The sequence below is a fragment of the Cupressus sempervirens genome, chromosome 3 (assembly GCF_028749045.1).
Source record: "Cupressus sempervirens isolate cs-2001-9-10 chromosome 3, ASM2874904v1, whole genome shotgun sequence".
Taxonomy (NCBI): Eukaryota; Viridiplantae; Streptophyta; class Pinopsida; order Cupressales; family Cupressaceae; genus Cupressus; species Cupressus sempervirens.
Genome location: NC_143120.1, coordinates 897656527 through 897684130, shown reverse-complemented (window position 1 = coordinate 897684130; position 27604 = coordinate 897656527).

The window sequence follows — 27604 nt, the reverse complement described above, 5'->3', positions numbered from 1 at the left end:
ATTTCTTTCATTTATATTTATATATATATACATATATATATACACATATGTATATATATATACATACATATATATATATATATATATATATACATATATATATATATATATATGTATATATATATATATATGTTCGTGTATTTCTTGATGAAAGAAACTTAACTAGTTATACTCACGGCTTGTGTGAGATCTTCTCTATTCAGCATATTATCGCTTTCATACTTTGTAAAAATGAAAACATATCAGTTGATGATCTATACAATGAACATTGTATCTCTTTTGCTCATGATTTCATTTATGATTGCAAAAATTATGGATCATAAATGAATAGAAAAAGTATGCTTTCCTTCTGCATGTTATTTGGAGTAAAATTTTAGCATGTGTAAAATTTTGGTAACAAAAACATGAATAGAATTAAATCTTCCTCTAAAAATGTCAAATCTTATAGAAATGTCAGCCAGAATGATTCACGTATGAGTTTGTGACATTACAAACTCACATAAAAAAAATTGTATTACTTGAGACTTGTGTGCTTCTAATCTTGGTCATGTATGTTGTTGCTCAGCTTCTATAAGTTTATGTTCTTAGCACTTGGTAACTTCTCAATATGCTCAGTCATCATTAAATTACTCAATTCATACTATATTCTTTAGTTCATATATCTGCTCGACAATCATTGTTCTACTCAGTCTAAGTGTAACTTGCTCGACCTTTACTAGATAACTCAGTTGTAGTGAAGACTTTGTAAGCTTTCCTAGAAAATGACTTACAAATTACTAAGTATTTGGTCACTAATCAACAACGTAGGCTTACAGATCAATAATCTCCCCCTTTGGCATTAGTGGAAAAAATACATTGTTATGAAATCATTCCTTACAAAAATATATTCTCCCTTGAGACGAATAATATCTTATTCTTTATAACTCTCTGATTGTGACCCCCCCTTGTTACTTCTCCTTTCTTATCATAACCCCCTTGTTTTTGTCATTGATGACAACTAGGGCTATTGGGGTGAGTTAGAACTTCTCAAAAAAAATTGATGACTTGCTACAATATTAGCATAGTCGCAGTTCCATTTTTCTTGTACCTTGTCCAAAATTTTAAACTAAATCTCTAGCTCGGTAGCTAGGTCAATTAATCCTACAATATGTGCAAAATTTGTTATCTTTTTGCAAAATTTCCTTGTCAATAGAAATAACCTTTTGAATTAGCTCTATGTATGGCAAAAATTGAAGTTGAATTAATGCCAACTTGGTCTATGTTTCTGCATATCTAGCTATAAGTTCAGCTAACCTTGTCTGATTAAATATAAGTTCACTAAATGAAGATGAACTTGAACTTGTGTGCTTTCTCAATAAGTGAATATTAGTCTTCATACTTGAATGTAATAAATGTAATGATTGTTGAGTATCTTTTGTAAAGAAATATGCATCACAATCTCAAAAATAAAGAGTTTATTATCTTTGAAATTATTTCCAATTGTGTAATAGTTTTAGAAAGCTCAGCTTATCACTACATAGGTTCATGCAAGAATTTCTATAAAAAAATCGGATCCATTCTCCTTTCAAACCATTATAAAAAAAAATCATTATTTTATATGTCCTCTATTTGAACTTTATCAACATATACTATTTGATCCAAAATTATATGTTGATGATTGACATCTATAATGCCAAAAGCATCTATAGAAATGTCTCTGACAGTATGCAATGCATGTCTTCTCTTATGTTCTCTCTTCGTTTGTTCTTGTTTGGCCTTTCGATTCAACAAGATTTTCATTTCATGCATTTTCTCTAATGTAATACTATTCAAATCATATGTAGGTAAAGTAGTTACCTCATTAAGGTCTACTCACTCATCATTATCCTCTTCTATATGAGTCATAGCCTAAGATCTTGAGCATGTATCACTTGGCACTGATAGTTTTATTTACTTCACTTTCTCACTTGATCTCTCCTTTGATTGTTGTACTGGTGTGATATCACCTATTGTATAGGTGTTATTGCTGTAGGTTCTTCAACCTTTGCACTCGACATTTGAATGAGCTATTAAGTAGCCTCTTGCTCTTTTTGTGTAATTCCTTCATCTACCATTAGTGTTCTTGAAAATTTCTTAGAATTCTCTTCCTTCTTCAAATTTTTCATACAAATCATTGGTGGTAAATATACAATCAATGCCTTAGCAAGTTGCTCAGAACTTGTAGCCTCTATAACTGGTGCAACTAACACATCATCATTCTTCTTAACTTCAATCTTTGGATATATTCAATTACCTATAACAATATTGTATTTGTACAAAGTTTTCTTGATTCCTTCATAAATCCTTGAATTTATTCTTCACTAAGTACATTTGTATTAGGCGAAGAGATATCATTATCATCTTCAATTGTGATAGTATCCTAAAATTAAATTCCTCTGGTAAGTTCTTCCATTTCTTCTATTATCTCAGCTAGTTTCTTCTTTTCTTCTTCAATAAGTTATGTATTATCCTTACCTTCTTTCATCTCTACAGTTGGATTTTTTACTCCAAATACTTCTTTCCATAATTCAATACAATCCCAGAGGAATTCTAGTCTCCACTTTCATAGGTGTATGTGTAAACTTGATCAATATATTAATCAAAGCTTCTTCTAGTTTATCTTGATCTTCATTTCTCAAAGAATCATATTGTAAGTCTTTAATAGCCTAAATATTTTTGATTCTATCAATTTTTCACATACCTAATATATAGTCATTGGAGGGAGTCTCTTTACAACTTGTATATTTCTAGTCTCATCAAAGTCTATCATTTCATCATATTCCTCCTCCTCTTGTGCAACTATCAGTTTCTTTGGCTTCACTTGCACATCTACTTGCTTTCTCCTCTTTGATGGGTTCCTTGGTAGTAGTTTGGCAGTAGATTTTACTAACTTCCTTCTTGTGATAAAAACCTTTGCCTTTTTCCTTGATGGTATTACCATTTCTTGCATGTTATTCAAGAGGCCTTTTTTTACTTTAGGTGTAATAATCACAACCTTTCTTTGTTTTGGTGCCTTTTGTTTCACAACTGCAAGTTCTTTGTCTTTTCCTTACTTAACTTTTGAGGGTTGTCTAGACCCTTGTTCAGTTTGACTAGCCTTGGTAGCTTTTCTTTATCTTTTCTTACTTGCCTTAGGTGTGCCAACTTCAATAGTCAACTCAGCAATACCTATTTCATATGTGCCAAACTGCTTGGCACTAGCATATATGTCTTCTACCAATAGTGCAATGATTGTTACTAATAAGTCATCAACATTTGCCTCATTATCATAATATTTATCCACAACTAATTTTGGAATCCTCATCATGTTCTTCATTTTAATTTTGGATTCATCAAAATCATTGTTCATGACTACTTCAAAATTATCTCCTAATCTCTATATTAGTTCATTCAACTAATCTATAATAGTTATGTTTCTATCCCATATAATCCTTCAAATAGTAGGGAAATAGTTCTATACATATAAAAATATACAAACTAATAGAGATCCAAATTTACAAGATATTTTCTTAGCTTTACTTACTGCTTCTAGGTATTTTATAAGATGTAATTGCAACTTGGCAAGATCATATTAATGATCTTTCTTCACAATTTTATATCCCAAATCAATTACAATGCACAACACATTGTTCACTCTACTAGATTGATAAAACTTGTGTGCAATCACATGAACAACAAATTAAATTAGTGGATCCTCAATGTAGCCCATTAAAATTCCATGTCCATTCCATTTTTCCTTAGTTAGGTTTTCAATTTCTTTCTGTGTGCCATTTCTTATGCTCTTAGGTCAATCCAATGTAGGATACCTAGTTACTCTTTGAATAATTTCTCTATTGATCCTAATTGGTCCACCTTCCAACCATAGTATACCCAGTTACCCTTCACTACAATGGGAATAAAACCCACAAATCTTCACTATTGCAACAATAAAGTTAACCTATTAATGATGGGGAGCTTCTTCTACTAAGATCTTTCTATCTCTTCTTGATATAATATTAGCCTACTATAGGGTCTTCTCTCTTAACCCTCTTCTCTCTTAACCCTAACTCAGAGGATCCCTTTGCTAGCTCCTATACTCAAGAAACTCTCCATCAATTCAAAACTCCAATGCCATTCTCCCAATTCTTCCAAATGCCTTCTTTGGCTTAGAAGTACCAAAACTTCCCAAGAATACCAAGAACTTCAAAAAATAGGGTATAACACTCCTAATGAGGTTTTCAAGATAGTCCACATCACTCTACATCATTCTTTTATGTTTCTTGCACCCAAATCATAAAATTGCCTAGTTAGGCCTTGTAGTCCTAAGAGCCCCTTATAGCCCTCTTAGAAAAAAGGAAAGTTCTATAACTTAAAAAATACCTTAACAAAGTACCTTTTCATAAACTAGAATTTTTTTACACATGACCAAATGTTAAAGATTTTTTAGGTCTTGGCCTTTAGTAATGTTCGTACAATATGAATTCAAAAAACCCTACCTTTAAGGGTTTTAAGGGCAATGCTAGTGTTTCTTCTTCCACAAGTGTAAAACTCCTTATCCAAGATCCTCCTCTAAGTTCTACTACCTTCATACATTACTCTTACGTTTTCAAATTAGGATTGATCGATATCAATCCGTTATTCCTCACAAAATGTTTTACAAGCTTCTCTTTTGCACCTTGCCAAGCTTGTCTGCTTGCCTAGGGCTTGCTTGTAAAAATAGAAAAAGGCCTTCCACAACCTCCATCAGACATATTTAAAATATGTATAGGGGATAATTCTTCGTCTCCAAGATCCATGGTGATTAGACCAAGGACACTCAAGCCATAGCCCATTTAATAACTAAAACCCAAAACTAGACAACATGTTCACAAGAAATAAATAATTTTCTAAACCCTATCAAATACATACTTGAAAGAGAAAAAACTATATATAGATTCAAAACATGAATTCAAGATGTTATTCCCTCAAAAATAGTTCTTCATTCAATACAAAAAAATCTCAACAAAAGTCCAAAACTATGCTTCAAACTCACAAATTGTCCTACTACAGGTGGTATCCATACATCTAGTTGTTCCAACCCTTGAAAATAATTGTAAAAAGTCTTTAAATATACTTCCTCTATCCTCCTATTCTATATTTTGATCCATAACTACCTCAAGTCATTGGTTTCCAAAAATTTCATTATAGTGTTCATTATCTAAAGGTTTCATTATCCCCCAAATAAACAAGTCCAAAATCCACTTGGACATAATCAATGAAATAACCTCTATGAGGTGTAGCATGAAATGAAGCACAAAAATCTAAAACCCATGAATCATCAAAAATTCTAAAGATAGAAGCAAAGCATCCTCTTTAGATTTGTTACTTACCACATTTACCTCCTTGTCTCCATCTGGTTTATCTCCTTCATTTTTCTTTCAAGTCCAACAATCTTTCTTTCTATGCCCTAGTTTCCCACAATACTAGAAATCATTTGGTCCTCTCAATTGATACCTCCTCCCTTTTGACTTTCCTCTTGATTTCCCACAATTTCCAAAATTATTTCCTCTCTCAGTTGTTTTTCCTTGACTTTGTGCATTCAAAGCACTTCCAAATGTAGATCCACCTGAGGATTTCCTACGAGTTTCCTCACTCAAAATAACAACGGTTACATCATCATATTTTAGGGTATTAGATTGAATAATAGAATTACTCACAATCATTACCAAGCCATTCCAACTTTTAGGAAAAGAACAAAAAATCAAGAGAGCCCTAATTTCTTCATCAAAATTGATACCTACAAAAGATAATTGACTAGTAATAGTATTAAATTCATTTAAATGATCTACAACAAATCCACCTTCTGTCATTTTCATATTAAATAAACACTTCATGAGAAATACCTTCTTTGAAGTAGAGGGCTTTTCATATAGTTTCGCTAGGGTTTGCATCAACTCTTCTATTGTCTTTTCTTTTGTAACATTAAATGCCACTGATGGTGCCAGGCATAATCAAATTCTTCCAAGTGTCTTTCTATCCAAAGATCCCAATCATCATTTGACATAGATCCCTAATTCTTGTTTTTACCTTCCAATGGCTTCCATAAATCCTACTGATAAAGATATTCTTCCATTTGCATCTTCCATAACTAAAATTTCTACCCATTAAACTTGTCAACCCTCAACTTACCCTCATCTACCATTTCTCCCACTCAAACGTGAGACTCCCACTCAATCATGAGACTTTCTTGCAGAGGATAACTAAAAAACAACCTTGCTCTGATACCACTTGTTAGGATTAAACCTTAGGCAAAAATAAATTTTATATTCAAATATAACCAATATCAAAAAATAATAGATCAAATAGAAAATAACACAAGACACCAAGATTAAATGTGGTTCACCCGATCCCTGGGCTACATCCACCAAACAACAAGTCTAATATTATTATGATTTAGTTATTATGACCTGATTACAATCTGTAATCCCTTATTGCTCAATACCACCACAAGGACCAATTTTTGCATCACTCACAATGAAACAATCCCTAACCCTAAGCCCTTTTCTACAAGTATTTTATGCCCCAAATAATTTATGAAGTATGTACAGTACTTCCCTGATTAGTCACCACAAACTAACATAGGGCTTGCTTGTAAAAATAGAAAAAGGCCTTCCACAACCTCCATTAGCCATATTTAAAATATGTATAGGGGCTACTAGTTGGTCTTCAAGAGCCATGGTCACTAGAACAAGGACACTCAAGCCATAGCTCATCTAATAACTGAAACCCAAAATTGGATACTAGGTTCAGAGGAAACAAATAATTTTCTAAACCCTATCAAATACATACTTGAAAGAAAAATATATATATAGATATTCAAAACATGAATTCAATATGTTATTCCCTTAAAAATAGTTCTTCATTCAGTCCAAAAAAATCTCAACTAAGGTCCAAAACTACGCTTCAAACTCACAAACGGTCCTGCTACAAGTGGTATATATACATCTAGTTGTTATAACCCTTGAAAATGATTGGGAAAAGTCTTAAATATACTTTATCTATCCTCCTAAATTTTAATTTGATACATAACTACCTCAAGTAATTGGTTTCCAAAAAATGCCTGAAAAGTTGTCATGCAATTTTGCAAAATTTCAAAGTTGTCAATGCAACTTTTTGACAACTTTGATAATTTTGCTCCTAACCTCTCCAAACTTGCAAATAATATTTCCAACCCTCCTATGATGACTTTAGAATACCTAAGAACCATCTCAACACACTCCTTTTCCCCTTTTCTAATATTTCACTTCATTTTTTCCTTTATAGCAACTTTTATAATTTTCAACTTTCAAGACCTAATTGACAAAAATCCAAACTCTTAACCAAAAACCTATCAAACCAAACCACTCAAACACCTCTTGGGACTTTATTAGTAGTCCTTATTACCCCAATGGTTGGTTAGATCATTTACAAACCAAATTTGGATTTATGGTGTTCCCTTCCCCTAAGTGCTCCTACACTAGTTAGGGTTACAATTTTGACCATAAGATATGATCTGCTTAGTGAAAGGTCTTGTCTTATTAGTGGACTTGACACTTACAATGAAGTAAGGACTCTGTTAGGAGATTCATGAAGGCTTGTGCAGATCACTCTATTAAGAGATTTTCCCTATATCAATTACAAAAATAATTGATTCATTACCTGACCCTTAGTGTGGTCTACAAGTTGATCTTGGGTCTCCTCTTTCCTTTGTCTCTGATCTGATTCTCCTAACTTGATAAATTTGTTTAGTCCTTCACTACTCTAATTGCTCTCTATTGGAACTAACTCTTCAAATCCTTCACATTTGTATTTCCTTTCACATTTCATCCTCTCTCTTTTAATTCTAGGGTTAGAATCCTCCTCAAATAGACTTCTTGGAAAGCTTCCAAATCTTGATCAACGGTTTAAACTTCATTTTCTTTTGCCATTTATGTCCCGTTTTCTGATTGGTTGAATATTTTTGTTAGGGATCATCACCTTATGCTAATGATGCATAAATATAATATTATCTACCTCTATAATTATTAAATATTGTAGAAATGTTAGTGATAATGATTCACATATGATTTTGCACCATGAAAAACTCACATAACAAAACTATATTGCTCAGCACTTGAGTTCTTCTAATGCTCAGTCATGTATTTATTTCTCAGCTTCTATAAGTCTATCTTTTTGACACTTGATAACTTCTCAATATGCTCAATCATCATTAAATTACTTCACTGATACTATATTCCTCAATTCGCATATCTATTTAGTCTCTACTAAATTCTCATCAATCATTTTTCTGCTTGGTCTAAGTGTAACTTTCTTGACCTTTACTAGATAACTTAGTCATAGTGATGACCTTGTAATCTTGCCTAGTAAATGAATTGCAAATGACTAACTATTTGGTCACTAATTGGAAACATAGGCTTAGAGATCAACACTTACATGCATTAATGGCTCTTTAAGGCTTTTTACATCCATCTTCCACACTCCTCCCTCATAACTCCCTTTGACCACCCATTTTGGCCATCCTCTCTCATCCAATCCCTTTGTGACACTTGTCACAAGGCTATGGATTTGAGAAACCAAAATCCATGTGCTTTCATCTCATTCAATCCTAGCCTTCCCTCATCATTCCTTCATCCTTACATCCAGTTCCCTACATCCTCACATCCTTGGCTTATAAATTGGACCCTTCCCCTCTAACAAATCATCCACTTTTCATGAAAACTTATAATTCTATTTTGAAATCTCATAAACTATCAAAATACCAGCAATAATGGAAAAATCCACCCATGGTCTCATTGTTGAACCCTTCACTCACTACCATACTTGACCATAATCCATTGTTCGAAGCTTGAGCACACATCCAACCATCACTATGGATGTATGTAAGCATCAAGCTTGCACTTGGGGAGCTCACCATACTTATTTGCATTCTCCTTCTATGTTTCCATCATCCTTTCATATTTTTGTTACACTTTTAGTTTGTGAATTTTAAAATTATGTTAATGTTCTTTTCACACTAAATCTTATAGCAAACATTTTGGCACACCTAGGGGACCTCGCACTTGGGTCATTCTCAATCATTTGCACTTATGTTCGCTAATTCAAAAACTAATGTATTGTACTTATTGCTTTGCATATCAAGTTTTTAACTTTATTGTAGGTTTACAAGTCCCAATACAAGAAATGCATTCCCAACCACCTCATCTAGTTTTGCATGTCAAAACCTAAAAACATTCTTTTTATGCAAACCCACAACTACAAGTTTGAAGGAAACCATTTATGAGAGCATGAACCTGCCAAGGTGGGATCATTTTCATAACTTAACATATCTTTCATGTGGCCATCTGAGTCCTCTTGTTTCATTCTCACCTTCCCTCTCTTCATGGGAAACTTTTACATGCTTGTAGGTTTTCTTGTAATACTTGCAGGATCACTCTGCACTAAAAACCTAGCCACAGAAACCTTGTTTGACTTATGTCCTCAAACTTGCAATTAAACTAGTTAGCAAGAATGCTTACAATATCTGTGGGGTTACTACCTAGTGATTTCTCTCTATAAGTATCTCTTCTAGGTCTCGTGTTTTATCTTTTTCTTCACCAATTTTTGGCAACAATCTCACCAATTTGACTACATTCTTGCCATGCAAGATCATTAGTTGACTCTTGCAAGTTTTTTTTAATTTTTAATATTTTTCATTGAATCCTTGCAAGTTAAACAACATGTAGATCTGGCTTGATTTTTTTCCTAAATATTTTTTAAAGGATTTACTTGTTTAAACCATGAAATGTACTCACATCTCCATTTAAGCTTTAAAACAAACAACTCAAATTCAATCTTGAATACCTGAGGAAATTTACAAAAATTTCAATGGAATGAATAGTTAGATAGAAAATACAATCTCAAATTTTGAGGATCAAAGAATCAATGCTATAAATCACACTTTATCTTGGAGACTCAATTGAACAAAAACTCCATCTTGAATGCTAAAGTTAAAAATAACAAATGTGATGAACATTTGATTTTGGGTAGCAAAGAACATTTCAAATAAAACACTTCAAATTACTTCTTAAACAAAATTCACACAATCTTGAATAACTTTAGGAAAAATGTTCTTATTCCCATCCTTTTCAAAGCTTTCATGCGCATGATTTCTTATGCTGACTCAATTTTCTTAAAGATGATGATCATTGTCAAATTGGAAAGAACCTTGCATGTTAAATCACAAGTGTTCTCAAGTAATAGATAGGAAAAAACTAAAATTTTCAAAATTAGAATGAATAAAGTGTCTTATGTGTCCTAAGATTGTGTCTTTTAGCACATCATTGAATTATCCTTTATTTCTTTCAAAATAGAACCATTTAATTATGTCACACATGTACCAAAATTTGTTAGCAAGATCATTTGCAACAACCTAGGAGTTCTTCTAACAAGTTTATCATCCTTTGGGATTCAGGAAGCATGTCTCCTTTTGATAAAAGCTCAAATTGGTAAAATTGTATGGTTAGTATATAAATGAGAGGAAAGGTTAAAAACATTCTCCATCAAGAAATTTTGGGTGGTGTGCTTTTCGTGGTATCCTAAGGTGGGAAAACTTTTTCATGATTTTATCATGGCCGGTATATATTCTTAAGTGAACCATGTGCATAAAAACTATTTGGTTGACTCCAAAAATCTAATTACAAACCAACCTAGTAGCTACCATTTTTTTCCTTTGTATGTTATTTGTAGTACAAGGGAAACAACATCCATCAAGATTACTCACCATCATGCTCCCCTCATAGAGTTAAGGCTACTTGGATTTCATCCCCAAGAGTCATTGTCCCCGTAGAAGAGGGACTTCTATTTTTTATACCTTGAAAATTCTTTGATGTGTATCTTTTTTTTTATTGACTCTTGTATCAACTCACCTATTTTATTAGAGGGACATATTGCACTAGCATCAAAAGACATCAATTTGTGGGACGTGAAATAACACATTGAAGCAAAATTGACCTTAGGGATCAAAGTGTACTTGGATTGTCTTATTTTTTAAAAGACCTCATGAAAAAAAATCATAAAACATACACTTTAGTTACTATCAAATCCTTTTGCTAAAGAGATCACTTTTCTATCTCTATCAAAGTTTCCTTTTCCTTTGAGAGATTTTTTGCTCACAACACACCATATTTATTATAAAAAGAGTCTTACTCTTTTTTTCTTAAAATGGTTGTTAGCAAGTCTATTCACAACAACCCTAAGTCTAACTTGTTTAATTCACCTCTTACATTGTAACTAAAGCCATTATATCATCCTTTGATAAGAAACATTTATTATATACTTAGACCCCTTTAGTATCTAGGAGATTCATTTTGCCCAACCTAAGTAAAAGGTATACTTATTGTAGTCACTACCTTAACCCATATTTGAGATAAACCTAGGTAGAAAACCTCATGTCAAACCAACCAAAACAAGTTTTAAAAAGTCAAACTTTAACAGCCAATAGTCTATAGAGAGATAGAAGTAGAATGCAAGAAAAATAAACCTAATCCAACACTTTCTAAAATAGATCAAATTTAGAAACAAGGTATTGAGGTTTCCCTACAAACCAAGAAGGACCAAAAGATTAAAAACCTAACTTTAAGAGATGGAGTCAATCAAAGCCTCATCAACTGCACTAGCTATACCCACTTTGATTAGGTTCTTCTTCTTCCACACACACTTTGCACTTATCACACAATAGATTTTTCCTTTAGGGTTATCATGTATGTTCTCATCCTCCTTAGGCATTTTTATAGATTCATTATTCTTAGATCATGCTTTAAAAATCCATCCCCATCCAAATAAAAATCATAGATCAAAGTCCTCCATCATCTCCATCATCTTTGAGCATTTTTTGTCACTTTGTTGAGATTTTAATATCCTACATCCTACATACTATCAATTTTATAACTAAGAATTGTCTAGGGTGATCTATCTTTGTCATTTGTGTCCCTAATCACCTTGAGCTAAAGGTTGGGCTCCACACTTGATCATCATTTGTCTTCTAAAAGGTCACTAGTTTGTCTTAGAGTTGACATCACCATCACATCTTGAGCTTACACCTAGGGAAAACATTTCCCTTTCACTTTGGCATCACATCACTCATCCTTTACTCCTCCTAGGTACCATACCATTAGAATTAAGATCCTCCCTATACATCTATCATACATATCTACATCTTAGAAAATCCTTACACCATAGTTATCATATCCTTATAAATTTTAGCAAAAACATCCACCCATGTATACTTGCATCCATTATCATACCATCTTACATCTCATTATTAGGAAAATTATCATTTCATGTCACCTACCACATGTCTCGATAAAAAAAAATGAAGAAGAAAGACATGGATCCTAGTCTTAGTAGTGGCTTGGCTAGCACACAACCAAACAAAATGGTGTCTATAACCAAACATGACCCACCATGACAAAATCTAGATGACTTGGGTCGCTCACTCAACATAGATGTCTTTATGAATCAACCAAGACATGCAACCATTGCTAATGCTATCATATATAGAAATAGAGAAACCATTATGGAAAACTTCTTGAGAGATAATGTTGGTGTATTTAGCTTTGGGAGACCACCACTTTTGGATTTATCATATCCCATCCATCCCTTATTTGGGAGACTACCATCACCCATTGGTCCATCTAATCCAAATGACCTCTTTTTTATATTAGACAAAGGACATCAACTAGTACAACCAGAATTGAAAGATCCAAATATACCATCAACCCAACTCAGTGCTTCCATCCCACAAAGTAAAACCCACCATAGCACAATCATTAGTCGACACAACATCCTAGCATACCACTACTACACCATTTGCATCTACAAACACCTCCACCGTAACTACTCTAATTTCACAAACTACTTCCTTCCCACTTAGCATTACTATAGCTTTCCTGACTCAATTCCCACTTCCACCTCATATGCATCCACTAGTGCTATAACCAATCCCTCATAGTAGCACATCCAATAAGTAATCTAGTACACCATAGGGATGCCTCCATCAAGGTCTAGAAATCTACCTTTTATCCCACCAAATATTAATATCAACCCATTTTCTCTTAGTCAAAACACTGGCACCACATTCCATTGTGTCCTTAGAATTTTCCACAATCACAAGGACCAACTACTAATATTTTTACCAATAATCCATTCATGCCCAATTCCCAACCATAACCACCATCCTCAATTAACCCTGCACCTACCATCACAAATTATTTTGTTATGCCACCCCTAGGAAGTAATCAAGCATTACCACACCAATTAGTGCCAACAATAGGTGCATTTCCTTATACTAATTATTTTTCTCCATACAACTCCTAGTTTCCACCTCAATCAAGCACACAATCCCAACATCATTACATGTGTAAACCTCCATATAGAATCATCTAGCTAGACAATAGTCTCACATCTACCCTCTACCATAATAATCAAACTACCTAAATCACATCTAACAAGCACGACAATATGTCCAACTATCATTCCAACAACCTATAAATCACATCCCAGTAGTAGCACAATTTTTATTCAACCCACCATAGCATTCAAGCCAAATTTATCCATATTCACTTATGACATCCAATACATATCATCCACTGGAGGCACTAGGATTAAGGGAACCCACAATAAAACTTGTAAACCCTGAGTGGGAAGAGATGAAAAGTTCACTAAAATCACTCAAGGATGGAATAGAATCCAAGACCTTCAAGTTTGAAAATGACAGTCCATATCCATTTGACAAGACTATAATAATGACACCCTTTCCTAAGCACTTTGAAATCCCCAAATTTGATAAATTCATGGGGAAAGGAGATCTCATTATGCATGGCAAAGAGTATTATATGTACTACCAAGAGTTGGCCTAAAATGGCATATTTCTCATGCATATTTTTCCTAAAAGTCTGGGAAACCCCACTCTCAAATGGCTCTATTGCATACCCTAGGGAACAGTCAATACCCTTCCTAATCTTTCAAAAGCTTTTGTGGCCTAATATGCCCACCTAGTTGAAACTAAGTAATCTATAGTAGATCTAGTCCATGCCAAAAAATAGGGAGGCTAAATCCTCGTTGATTACTTATAATGACGAAAAACTCTCACAACTTGAATCTCGTCCACCATATCCAAATGCCAGCTTGTCAAGATGTTCATTAACAATGCACATCCCAGTCTTGTAGACCACATGGTTATGAATTTCTTACAAACATACAAATACATCAAGGAAAATGGTATGGGCCTTGAGTAAGGACTCATTAAAGATGGAGTCATCAAAATTTACAAAGAAAATATCCAAGATTGAGGATAATATAATGACAAACAATGGAACTATAATAAAAATAAGAATGTCATCATAGATGGGGTCACTGACACCTAACAAAGCTATCAAAAACTTCCACCACAACAATATCAACCCACCATTCAAACACTTGGTCACCAAACATCAAAAAATCAAACCAATGCTATCACTATTGCAGCCAGACCAAAACCATAGGTCCAATGACAACCTTGAGTGTACACCCCTTTGGGAGAATTGCTTGATGATATTTTTGACAAATTAGCCAAAGACAGTCTTATCCACTATCCACAAAGACAACCACTCTATCAAAGTCAACCTAAAGTAACATAGTACAGAGAAAATGAGTTTTGCAAATTTCGTTGTCTCAAAGGACACCCCACCCTTAAATGCATGGAACTCAAGGATTATGTAAAAGATCTTATTGACCAAAAATAGATCATAGTTCAAGCACAATTCTCCCCCAATGTAAGACTATTGTCTATAAAAATGTGTTTCTATCATGCAATAGTAAAAACACAAAAAAAACACCTATACAAAACAACAATACCAACAAGACCAACCAAACTAAAAATACTCAAACTAAGAAGGGTGAAAAAACTAGGAGATCCCATGATTATACTTCCATATAGTTAGACTACAATAGCTTGATTGGCTACATATCCCTGGTGGAATCTCATGTTAATACTATCAATGTCAAAGGCCTTGATAATTAATGTATAGTCACTACATGAAGAACCTGAATCAACATCATTGGGTCATCTATGTGTACCCCATCAAGACCACAGTAAAATATCCTAGAACACCTTGGGAACACGCTAGCCCAAATCTCTATCCTAGATCTCATGCGCACTAGTCCACTTTACAAATAAATCCTTGATAGTGCACTTCATGAATCTCACATCCTTATTGATATCAATGCTATAGAATTTCAAAATTTGGTAGGCCATCTCTTTGCATCATGCACATTATCCTCCAAAACTTCTCACATCCTAGCCATTGAACTAGATAATATCCTTCCACTTCGTATTGCCATCATGATTTATAACTTCATTGTCAAGAGGGTCATGGTAGATAATGGATCGGCCCAAAATCTATGTACATTAAATTTCATTGGTGCAAGAGCGTACCTAAGCTAACCTGTCCATGTCTAGTATTTTGGCTTGTTTTTTACTTAGATATCCAAGTCAAGAAGTTTAGATTAGGTTGTTTTTAGATCTTAGAAGGTCTTTTCATTTTGGAATAGGTGAGTTAGCCATTAGGACTAAGGTCATCAAAATAGTCATTGTTAGTAGCATTTCAATTTATTAGGCTTAGAATCTTAGTGTTGGATTAGAGTCTTAAATATGTTCTAAACATATATATATATATATATATATATATATATATATATATATATATATATATATATATATATATATATAAGTGGTGAGAAAGATTCTTAATGGCAATAAATGGTTTTTTTTCCTTGGAATGTAGAGGTTAGAGGTCCTAAAAAGTAGGATGAAGGCATAATGGAAAAGATACCAAATGTTGTCAAGAAGTTATCATGACAACATTTACAATTATTGCAAATGTTGCATGCAACTTAGATATCTTGGATTCTCTTAAGGATAAGGAGTGGAAAATTGACCAACGTGCCCTAGAATAGTGAATATGTCATATAATATAAGAAAAAGACTCGAATCTAGAAAGAGGGGGTATGCATTGTAATAGTTTTGAGTGGGGAATAGAGCTTTGCAACAACATCTATCAGTAATTTCTCAAGTTTTAGTAGTAGAAATGCCTTAATATGGATTGAAAGATTTGTTTTGATGATTTTATAGTGTTCTTTGATTAGTTTGGAGACCTTTTCATTTTATAATCTAGTTGATTATAGTAAGTATTAAGTGTTGAATAAATTGTTTAAATTGTGAACATCTTACTAGTTTTGTGCTGACTAGTTTGTATAGATATGGCTTCCCCATGAAATATAGCAATGGAAAATAGTTAAGGGTAGATGGAAATGCTAGGGGAGTTAATAATGTACATAGGTTTAGGATTTGGATGTTAGAATTCTTTAGAATAACTAAGAGGGAGGGGTGTGAATCAGTTATTCAAGGTCCAAATGCCCTAATAATACATTTTCACTACTTTTAATGAATCCATACACTTTTCATCTATCCAAACTTAAATCAACCACATTATCCAAACTTAAATCAACCACATTAGCAAGTTATAGTAAATCAACATGCAAAGATAAAACATGCAAGATCAACACATGACACAATGATTTACGTGGAAACCTAATTTGGGAAAAACCACCAGTAACATGCTACTTGATTTTCACTCTTCTAAAGTGATGCCCTATTAAAAGCCTGCCCTGTTAAAGGCTTACAACACACAGTTAAATGTGACCTTGTTAGAGGATTTCACCAAACTATTAGGAATGGGCCTGGTTAAAGGACTTTAGAACATTCACTTGGAATGTCACCCTGTTAAAGGATTTATCTCATGGTTATCAAACCAACCTAAGTCCATAGGATTTAAACTAACTGTTACAATTTCTAGAAAGTAACGATAATGGCCTTTTGATCTCATATAACTTACAAAATACTTTGCAAATTTCAGATCACACTTTCAGTTCAATCCTTATGATTGGCTTGAATCACTTCATCTCTGATTGCTTGTCTTCTTATCAAGCTTCGTCTCCTTGAGTCTTCTTACTCATCATGCCAATGTATCCATACCTGGGGTCTTCTTATTGAAACAGAGTAACTATGCTCTCTTTCCTCCTTTGCACCTTCTTCAACATTTTATGCTTTCATTCTTGACTGCCTCTCTCTCTCTTTTCTTCATGAACTTATGACTCCTTAAATAAAAATCTAATTTTGCCTTTGCCACCCAATTCTCCTTCTCCAATTTTAGGGTTTCAAAATGGATTAGGTAGGATACAATGTATCTAACTCATGTCTTGTTCTTATCTAGAAACTTCGTCATTTGTATCCTTAGAAACATTTTACATGGTGTTCTGTACCACTAGCTCATCATTCTTATCTTCCATTTAATTCACAAACTTCTAGATAACAACCTTGTCAGCTTAGATTTGGCGAATCTTCAATTTTCAAAATAATGCAGAAACTCGGTATTATTGTTTTTACTGGTGGTCAGCATCTCTGTGTTTCTCAGCACTATTGGTTTTACTGGTGCTCGACATCTCTGTGTTTCTTGGCACCTATATCTGCTCGGCACTTGTATTTGCTCGACACTTGATATCACTCAGCACTTGAAGTTTACTCGCACTTGATATCACTTGGCACTTGAAGTTTACTCGGCACTTGATATCACTCGGTATCTTAAGTTTACTCGACACTTGATGTTGATCTTTCTCGGCTTCAACTAGGAATCTGCTTGACACTTACGAGCTTGCTCGACTCCTTCTCTCTAATGAACTTTAATTAGGCTTTACAGATGTCTTAGCTAAAACCTTACATCTTTGATATGTTTTAGCGTGCCCATTCTCTATGTCTATAGTATGTCATCAAATACACTTTTTTATCAATGGCTTAGCTAATCCTTGTACTTCATTATAACATCATAACTTCAGCCTTTCTCTAGGTATACTAGTTACATCTTATTGATTGCCTCCTCCTTGTCAATTAACTAATTGATAGTATTTGGATCACTAAAGCAATTGTCATTCCTGCAAGTAGCAAGTTTGACATCAATGACAAAACAATGATTGAGAACATTCTTTACCATTTCCATATATCATTCCAACAACTTTCCTCATGATTTTTTCAATCATTTCCAACATCAGATTCATGGAAGTATGGGAAGCTACTTTTACTACTAAGCCCTAAGCAAGTAGGAAGAGTCTAGTTAAAGGCTTGAGATAGGAGAAAGTAAAGATTTATTACAAGGTAAAGAACTATAGTATAGAACAAGTACAATTCTAGGTGTGATATGAACATATCTTTCTATGTTAGAAGGATTCAGGGTTTATCAATCCATGTGAGTGGGATTTGAACAAGAAACAAGTGAGTTCCTAAGAAATAGGCCTTTTAGTCCTATTAGACCTACATAGTAGGAACCCCCTTTATGGATAACCTAGGATCTTAAACCTACAAAATCCTTCAAAGAATCCAAAAGGGTATTTGAGTTTTGTATTGGGTTTCCAAGTTGTTTGGAAATTTTTGGAAGGAAGTGGAATTAGTCATTTTCAAGGGCTAATTGAAACTAGACCTAAATAGACTTCTTAGAGATCGAATCTTGAAATCAATAGGGAAATGACCTAAAGATCTCTCCAAATAGATAAAAGAGAGGAAGAAAAAAGAATGTTCTCATGTTGGTGGATACCCTGAGTTTGTGAGAAAATTGGGCTTAGATTTTTTAAGTGAGGATGAAGGATTGTACTATCTAAAGGTGTTAAGTCTTTCAAGGTTAAGCACAAGGGTTAAGAACTCTTTGAGAAGAGTTAGAATTGGACTTAGTTAATCACCTAAGAAAATTAGGCTCTAGAGGATACTATGTTGCTAAAAGAGACAAGCTAGGTCTCTTAGTAGTAGTGCAAGCAAGCCTTGGAACACACACACCATTCATCAAACAAGTAGGATAGACTAAGGAAAATTTCATAAATGAAGTTATCACTATCAAGGCCTATGACAACTTGGAGAAAAATAACAAAGGAACTATCTTGTTACCTATCAAAGTTGGTTGTGCTACTCAAGAAATAGTTTTTCATGGAGTTGATCTTAATTACCCACCTTTCAACATCCTCCTCGATTGACAGTGGATTTAGTGATTCAAATTCCTGCATCATGGTACTGAGATAACCATCCACACTAATCCTAAACCCTTTTCATATGATAGAAGCATCCTATGATAACCATTGCTTCAAAATTGAGATTGCCACCACCATGGCTAGCTCCTCTGATACTTGCCATGATCCTGACACCATCTTAGCCTCCACACTTTCCACTATTAAGATCAACTACCAAGGTTGTGGTGAATACAATCTCTTAGATTCCTTTGTTATTGGTTCTCCACCTCTTAACCCACATGATGAAGGTTGCCCAACCTATTAGGGGCCAAAGCCAGACCCAAATCCTTAGCTCAAATAACTCAAATCCACCATAATTTTTTCCAACAAGATCCTCAATAGAGAAGAAACAACCCCTCATATCAGTACATGATTATATAAAGACCCACCTCCAAAAGGTAAAGAGCTCATTGACTACTTCAAATAGAAATATCCACACTCACACTACCTTGCTACCAAATACTGGGATTGTCCAGGAGGTGGCCTAGGACATAAGGAGTTAGGCATCGAACAAGCAATAGAAACATATAAAGAGGAGAAGAAGAAAGGTCTAGGCTATGGACTTCCCATAACTGGGGGCACTACTAAAAATGGTCATGCCTTTTTAAACATCTAGAGAAATCTCATCAAAGTCAAAGATATCCATGAGGAAGTTGAAAATAAATCCTACAACAATATCTTCCTTAACAAACTCATCTTAGGAGCCTCTTTGCTCTATGAACTATCTATCGACCTCATATATCTTCCCCTCACTTATCCTAAACTCATTGATTGGGGCCAACCAAGGTTTATCCATGTTGACAAGATTTCTATAGGGCATGCACTCCTCAAATTCATCAAAGCTGAAATACCACACAAAAACCTACCATCACCATTAGCTTATGTCTACAAATTGGACCCAAAGGGTTACTTTGGGGAGGATGAGATCTCTAGTCACAAAAATGATTAAAATCAAAAAAGAAAAGCAAAGGTATCCCTTGGTGAAAAATCTTCTAGAGCACCATCAAATCATTCAAAAAAAAAAAAAAAAAACAGGACATATTTGAAGGTGAAAACCTCTTTGAGGTGCTCACAGATGGAGATTTCATCCTTCCCCCTTAAGATCACAGGCTTGGGGTTTCATCAATCCTGACTAAGGACACCAGACTAGTCAACGTCATTCTAACAAAGGCACCAAGGATTGCATACATTGAAACATCCTTACCATTAGATCAAATAGACCTTCTCATTAAAGTGCTTCAAGAAAACATTGGTCAATTTGCATGGCCTTATCAAGACATGCCATGAATAGATCCTAAATTAGTGGTACACCATTTGGAAGTAGATCCAAAGGTCAAATTAGTCAAGCAAAAACTCTACAAGATGCATCCCAAGGTTTTTCTACTTTTCAAAGCAAAGTTAGATAAAAATCTAGATGCAAAGATCATCTACCCAATTGATTATTCAAACTAGATCTCTAACATGGTACCCATCACCAAACTCTCTAGTGATATTAGAATTTGCAAAAAAATTTGGGATCTCAATAATTCTTTTACCAAAGATGATTTCCCTTTATTGAATATCAACATGATTATAGATATCATGGTAGGACATGAGCTATTATCCTTCATTGATGGATTCTCCAGGTATAATCAAATACAAATAGCAGAAGAGGACCAACATAAAAAAACATTCACCACCACTTAGGGGACCTTTTGTTACAACATGATGTCATTTGGGTTAAAGAATGTATGTGCAACCAACCAGCAAGCTATGACAGTCATCTCCATGATCTCACCCATAAAACCCTCAAAGATTATGTAGATGACAACTTGGTCAAATCTATTAATGCCCTAGATCACTTATCTCTTTTTGAAGAAGTGTTTGATTGGTTAGAAAAGTACCACCTCATTCTTAACCCTGAGAAATGTACCTTTGGTGTCACATTTGGAAAACTCCTAGGATTTATTGTATCAAGGCATGGCATTGAGATTGAACCCCAAAAGGTCAAAGCCATCATAGATATGCCTCCTTCAAAAATATTTTGACAACATCGCTCTCTCCAAGGAAATTTTCAATTAGTAAGATGGTTCATCTCAAAGTTGGAAGATGAATGCCAATCATTTACACATTTTCTCAAAAAGGATCAGAGTTTCAAATGGGATCCTATATGTCAGTGTATCTTTGAGAAGATCAAATAATACTTGGCCAACCCACCTATCTTAGTTCTACCAATTGTCGGGAGACTATTGATATTGTACATAATAGGTACCCTAATAGCATTAGGCATACTTCTAACACAACTTGATGACAAAGGGGAAAGAAAGAGATATCTACTACATCAATAGCACTCTAGTTGGTTATGAGCTTAATTACATGCCTATAAAAAAAGCTTGTTTAGCTATGGGTTTTTCCACTTGAAAGCTCCACCATTACATGTTGAGATATACTATGCAACTCATCACCAAGATTGATCCTTTGAAATACATGTTATCACACACAACGCTCATGGATCAACTAGCAAAATGATTCATGCTTCTTAGTGAATTTGACATCCAACATGTTGATAGAAAGGAAATCAAGGAATAAGCTATCGTAGATCACATGGTTGATGAACCTCTAGTGGATAATCACCCTTTTGTTATGGAGTTCCCAAATGAACATCTCTACATGATAGAAGAACAACCATCCTGGAAGCTATACTTCGATTGATCTTATACCTTCCATTGCTCTAGAGTAAGAATATTTCTGGTCACCCCAAAAGGCTACTACATCCCTAAATATTCCAAACTATGGTTCTAGTGCACCAACAACATATCAGAGTATGAAGTTCTTATCGCAAACCTCAACATCATGGTTGAATGGAATATAATAGAGCTACAAGTCTTTGGAGAATTACAACAGATTATCAAGAAAGTCCTTGATGAATACCAAACAAAGGATGACAAACTCCAAGCTTGCAAAGAATTGGTTGATTAGTTAAAGAAGCATTTCACTCAAATCCAATTCATGCAGGTACCAAGGTTGCAAAAAAAGGTTGTAGATGCCATGGCCACTATTGATTCACTCTTAGAAATTCCTTAGGAAGTTATGCAACATGATTTCTTAATCAAGAAGCCACATGATCCTACACACAAGAATGAAAAATCAATGAGGGTGTGTGTCTTGGTTGGTCCCCAATCCCCATAGTACCACAAAATTCACACTTATCTAAAAAATGGTATCATATCTCCTCATCTCATACAAACCCAATAACAAAATCACATTCACAGAGCATTATGCTCCACTATCATAGTAAACACCCTACATCATTGAGGTTATCATGATACTCCCTCTCTTGGTGTTTAGATAAAAATGAGGCCACAATGGCTCTCAAAGAGGTACATATCAAACTTTTTGGTTCTCACATGAATGATATAGTCCTAGCTAGAAAAATACTCAGAGTTGGATACTATTGGCCTACTATAGAACATGATTCTTGTGAATTTGTTAAATGTTTTCTACCTTGTCAGAATAATGCAAATTTAATATGAGCTCTGGCTCAAGATCTTCAACCTATTGCACTACCATTGTCATTTTCATACTAGGGGTTTGACCTTGTTGGTGTTATTGTACACTTATCTTTAGAAGGCCATAAATGGATCATCACCACAACATATTATTTCACCAAGTGTGTGGAGGTAGCCCCACTTATCACTACCATAGGAGTTCAACTATCTAAATTCATCCTCTATCACATTATATGCCACTTTGGTATCCCTACTACCATTTTCACAAACCACGAAGGTAACTTTGAAAACCTCAATATGGAAAATTTGTGCACCTCCCTATACATCCATCACCATTTTTCAAGCCCATATTTTCCATAAGGTAATATTCAAGCTGAGGCAATAAAAAAAACCCTACCCAAAATCCTCAAGAAGGTTGTCAATGATTCTAGTCATGATTGGCATTTGCAAATCAACCTAGCCTTATGGGCTTACTGGACTTCCTTCCACAAATCCATTGGCACAACACCATACTCTCTAGTCTATGATGTCAAGGTATTACTACCTATTGAGTTTGAAATCCCATCCTCGTGCATAGCCTTACAAGGCCAAATATTAGATGAGGACTACAAAATTGCTAGACTCACACAGTTGGATCTACTAGATGAAAAAAGGCAACAAGCCTATAACATGGTGCACCTATCAGAATCACCTCAAGTGTAACTTCAAAAAGAAGGTTCACCCATGGAAATTTCAATTAGGTGACATGGTCCTTAAAGAAAACATGAAAGTTCAAGAAGATCACGAAAAAAGGGCAAGTTTGAACCCACATGGCTTGGTCCATATGTTGTCACAACATCTTTCAACTCAGAAGCATACCGGCTATCAACTCTTGAAGGTGAAACATTAAATGATCCCACTAAAATCATTCACCTCAAGAAGTTATATGCCTAAGAACCTTAGTGTATCCTACTAATCCTGCAAAAGGAACCAAAAAAATCAAAATATCCAAAAATGAAAAAGAAAATAGTGAAGAAAAATAAGTGTCCAATGGTGAAAACTTGGCAATTCAAGTGCCCTCGATAGGTACCTTGGTGAAAACCTAGTAATATGTGTCATTTTTACTTGACCTTCTCATTATCTATCAATGATATATGTCCTTGTTCCATTTTCTCTCTGTATCTAGTCATCCATCTCCTCCTTTTCCCAAGGTGTTCCAAAGATCCCATCCCCACACTGCCACTATCACTATCCCAATCCCTGAACTTTCTAGTCTAATTCAGCATAGTGTATTATACCATCATCATCACCCACATATATCATATCCATGTATCCTATCCCCTTTAGCATTTCTATGTATCATAGTTGTGCATCATACCCCTGTATTATAAAACAATGTACCATATCTTGTTTCTACTATCTCCTTATCTTGAGTTTTTATGCTATCTCCTCATCCTAAGATTTTTCACATTGTATTATATCAAATCAATTCCACTATCTCCACCTCCTATTCTTTTTCCATCGTAAATAAAACCTCTAACCTATCATTCTATATGTTCCATCAAATTGAGCTTTTGTATAGTAATCCTTATAAATATCTTGGTCAGTTTGTTGTATATGCTAGAGTCAATTTTTTCTTGTCCATATCCCATTTTTTTCTTTTAGGTTAGTTTGTATCTGGTCAAAAACCATAGTGCTCTTTAGAAGATCCTTTTTTTAACCCTCCAGCAATATTCCTTTTCATTAAAGAGTCATCCTCAAAAATTTATGTCAAATTCATTGTAGTCCCAAATACTACCAATAGCTTCTTGTAGGATGCATCCTTCCTCATGTCTCATCTTGGTCCATTAGTATCTAGTCCTACTAATCTCTTTGGAAAAAGATTATTTTTTACAGATTTTCTCTTCCTTTCAATTTCTTTTTCTTTTTCAAAATTTCAAAAATTTGGTTCTTTCAACTATCTTTTCCAAGCAATTTGGTTGTTCCTTCCTCAAAGTTGCTATGATATTTTATATCATGGTGTGTTGTGAATGGGGAAATTCAAGAGCAAGGTATTGATCATGTATTTTTCCTTATTCTTTTCTACTTGCAAGTTAGTCAGATGTGACCCTTGCATGTTCCAAACATATGATCATCTATGATCACATGGTGTAGTTGGGAAATATCACTTTCTTGTAGATTACCCAATGTTGTTTCCACTCTGATTCCTCTAGAATTCATGTGTGATATTGGGGCAATCCTTACATTTTTTTCAAGTCAATCCTATGTAATATTAGTGAAAAGGCCTTGATGTTCTTCATAATCTTGGCATATCCTCAGTATTCCTATATCAAACTAAGTTCTCAAAACAACATGGTGGTCCTTCTTTACGAAGCACCCCATCCTTAAGCTTCAAGAAAAATTTCATCTCCCCCCCCCCCCCCCCCCCCCCACTACCTTTATTTCATGAAAGAGATCTATCCCATTCCACCTTACCAAATCAGTCCTACTAATCCTACAAGATCCTATCTTATCCTTCACATTAGTCCTACCAATCTTACTAATCCTATCTTATCATACATATCCATACTACCAATCTTACAGTTCCTATCCCTAAAGAATCTAAAGGTTTTTTTTTTCCTACCCCCCATTCCACCCAACCACAAGGGTTCAATTTCAAATGCCACCTCTTTCTCTATACCTGGTCCCTTCACATGTCAAACCTCGTTAGATCCCCTAAATAAACTACATTCAAAGTTGTGCACATCATTTCTCCTCCCCACCATCGGAGGTTACAGTCGATTAGTGATATGATACATTTCCATCCTACTCATATATCTACTCCCACATTTTTTTCCCTATCATTATACTTTTATTTACATTACACCCATTCATTTCTTGCATTATCATTCTCTTCTTAGATTCATTTTTAGTTATCATATACATTGCCATAGTCTTCTTAGATCCATTTTGGTTATCATGTGCATCATCATTATCTTCTTAGGTTCATTATAGTTATCATATGCATTCTAATTATCTTCTTAGATACATTTGAGTTATCATTTGCATCATCATAGTCTTCTTAGATTCATTTTAGTTATCATGTACATCATCATTATCTTCTTAGGCTCATTTTTAGTTATCATGTGCATTATCATTATCTTATGAGATTCATTTTAGTTATTATTTGCATCATCATTATCATCTTAGATTTATTTTGGACATCATAAGCATCATTATCTTCTTAGGTTCATTTTTGTTATCATATGCATTATCACTATCTTATTAGGCTCATTTTTTTATCATATGCATTAAAATTATCTCCTTAGGTTCCTTTTTGTTATCATGTGCATTTTCATTATCTCATTAAAAATAATTTAATTATCCATTACATTTTTCATTCACAATACATTCCAGGTATCCTTTGCATTTTTTGATCCATTTTTCATTGACATTTTTTTCATTTTACATACATAGTTCTTTTTAACCATTAAATATTTCACATCATAAATCATCAATCCATCTCATAAATGCATGCATTGATAAAAACATAATCAACATTGTTACTGTTAATCTTTTCAAACTTCACAATTTCAAATTACCCTAATGTGAACAAGATACATCTAGGGGCAGCTACTTCCCATCTTCAATATAACCTTTCAGATATTGGGCCAACTATAAGGCTAGACCCTTCTTCTACTTCAGGCTCTACAAAACCTAGGTAGGTGGAGCTAATATTTACTTATATGGTACCAGTGCTAAAACATACACTTGAATCTACCAAAGAAGATAAAACCCTTAATCTTCTAACACTTATGCAAAGATCTCAAACATGGAATAGCTAATAACATGACCAAATAAATTGCTAAGCTAAGTGAGGGCATCCTTTTTAGTTCTTCAACATTAAAGGGAAAATTATTTGATTAATGATGTTAACTTTTAGCATAAACATGATATGAACAACATAAAACTTTGATCCTATAGTTGATCAGTGCCTTATCTATTTGGAAATCCCACAAACACCTAACACACATCCTTGAAATTCATTGACATATCCCATACATTAGGACTTCCTAATCTATCTATTCACCTTGTGAATCAAACATCTGCATCTTTTTTAACCTTATACTTGACCTATCCCTTCATGAGATCTGCAATCCTATGATTATAAATCAAGCATTTACATGATTCATTGAGTCATAAGCATAATAAATCAATATATACAACCAACAGATTGCAACTAAGTTTCATACTCTTTGTTTGCAAAACACAAAAGATCACAAACAACATGAATGGGAGACAAGATATCAAAATGAAGATTAACTTGTTTCTACATTTTCATTGATTTCTTTGAAAAAAATACAATAAGATGCATGAAATTGGAATGTAAAATTGTCTAACAGATTAGAACTATCTGTATTCTTATTTCTTGTTGTTCATACAATAGAAATTGCTAAAGAAAATGGTATCACAATAGTGAAATATGTTCAAAAATAGAACCCTTGGTCTCATAGATCTGAGAAAAATCAAGATTGGAACCGTCATGGTATCACAACAATGAGAATTTTTCTCCAAAACAGGAACCAACTAGTTTCACAATGAAAACTACCAACTGCCAATTTCATGCCAAGGGGTCCTTTGACTAGCTTTAAAAACTAACAAAAACACTTGATCGAGCTTTGAAAATAGGTGCATTGATTCTCTGTTACACATTCTTGCACCCTACCAAATCTCATCTCATGAAAAATTCTTAGTCAAAAGATATTAACTATCAAATTTTCTTATTTAAAACTACTTGCAATCAAACATGTCAAAAAATAATGAACAGATTTGGCTTCAGAAATAGGACAAATTGACACTTGGGGGAACAAAAATTGGGGAATTGGTTCATTTTCATGAGGAAAATATAAATCTATGATTAGGGTTCATGAAAATAATGGGGAAATTTTGGTGATTGGTCAAACTGGGCTACTCAGAATTTGCATACTAAAAACACTAGTAGAATAGTGGTTTTCACAAAT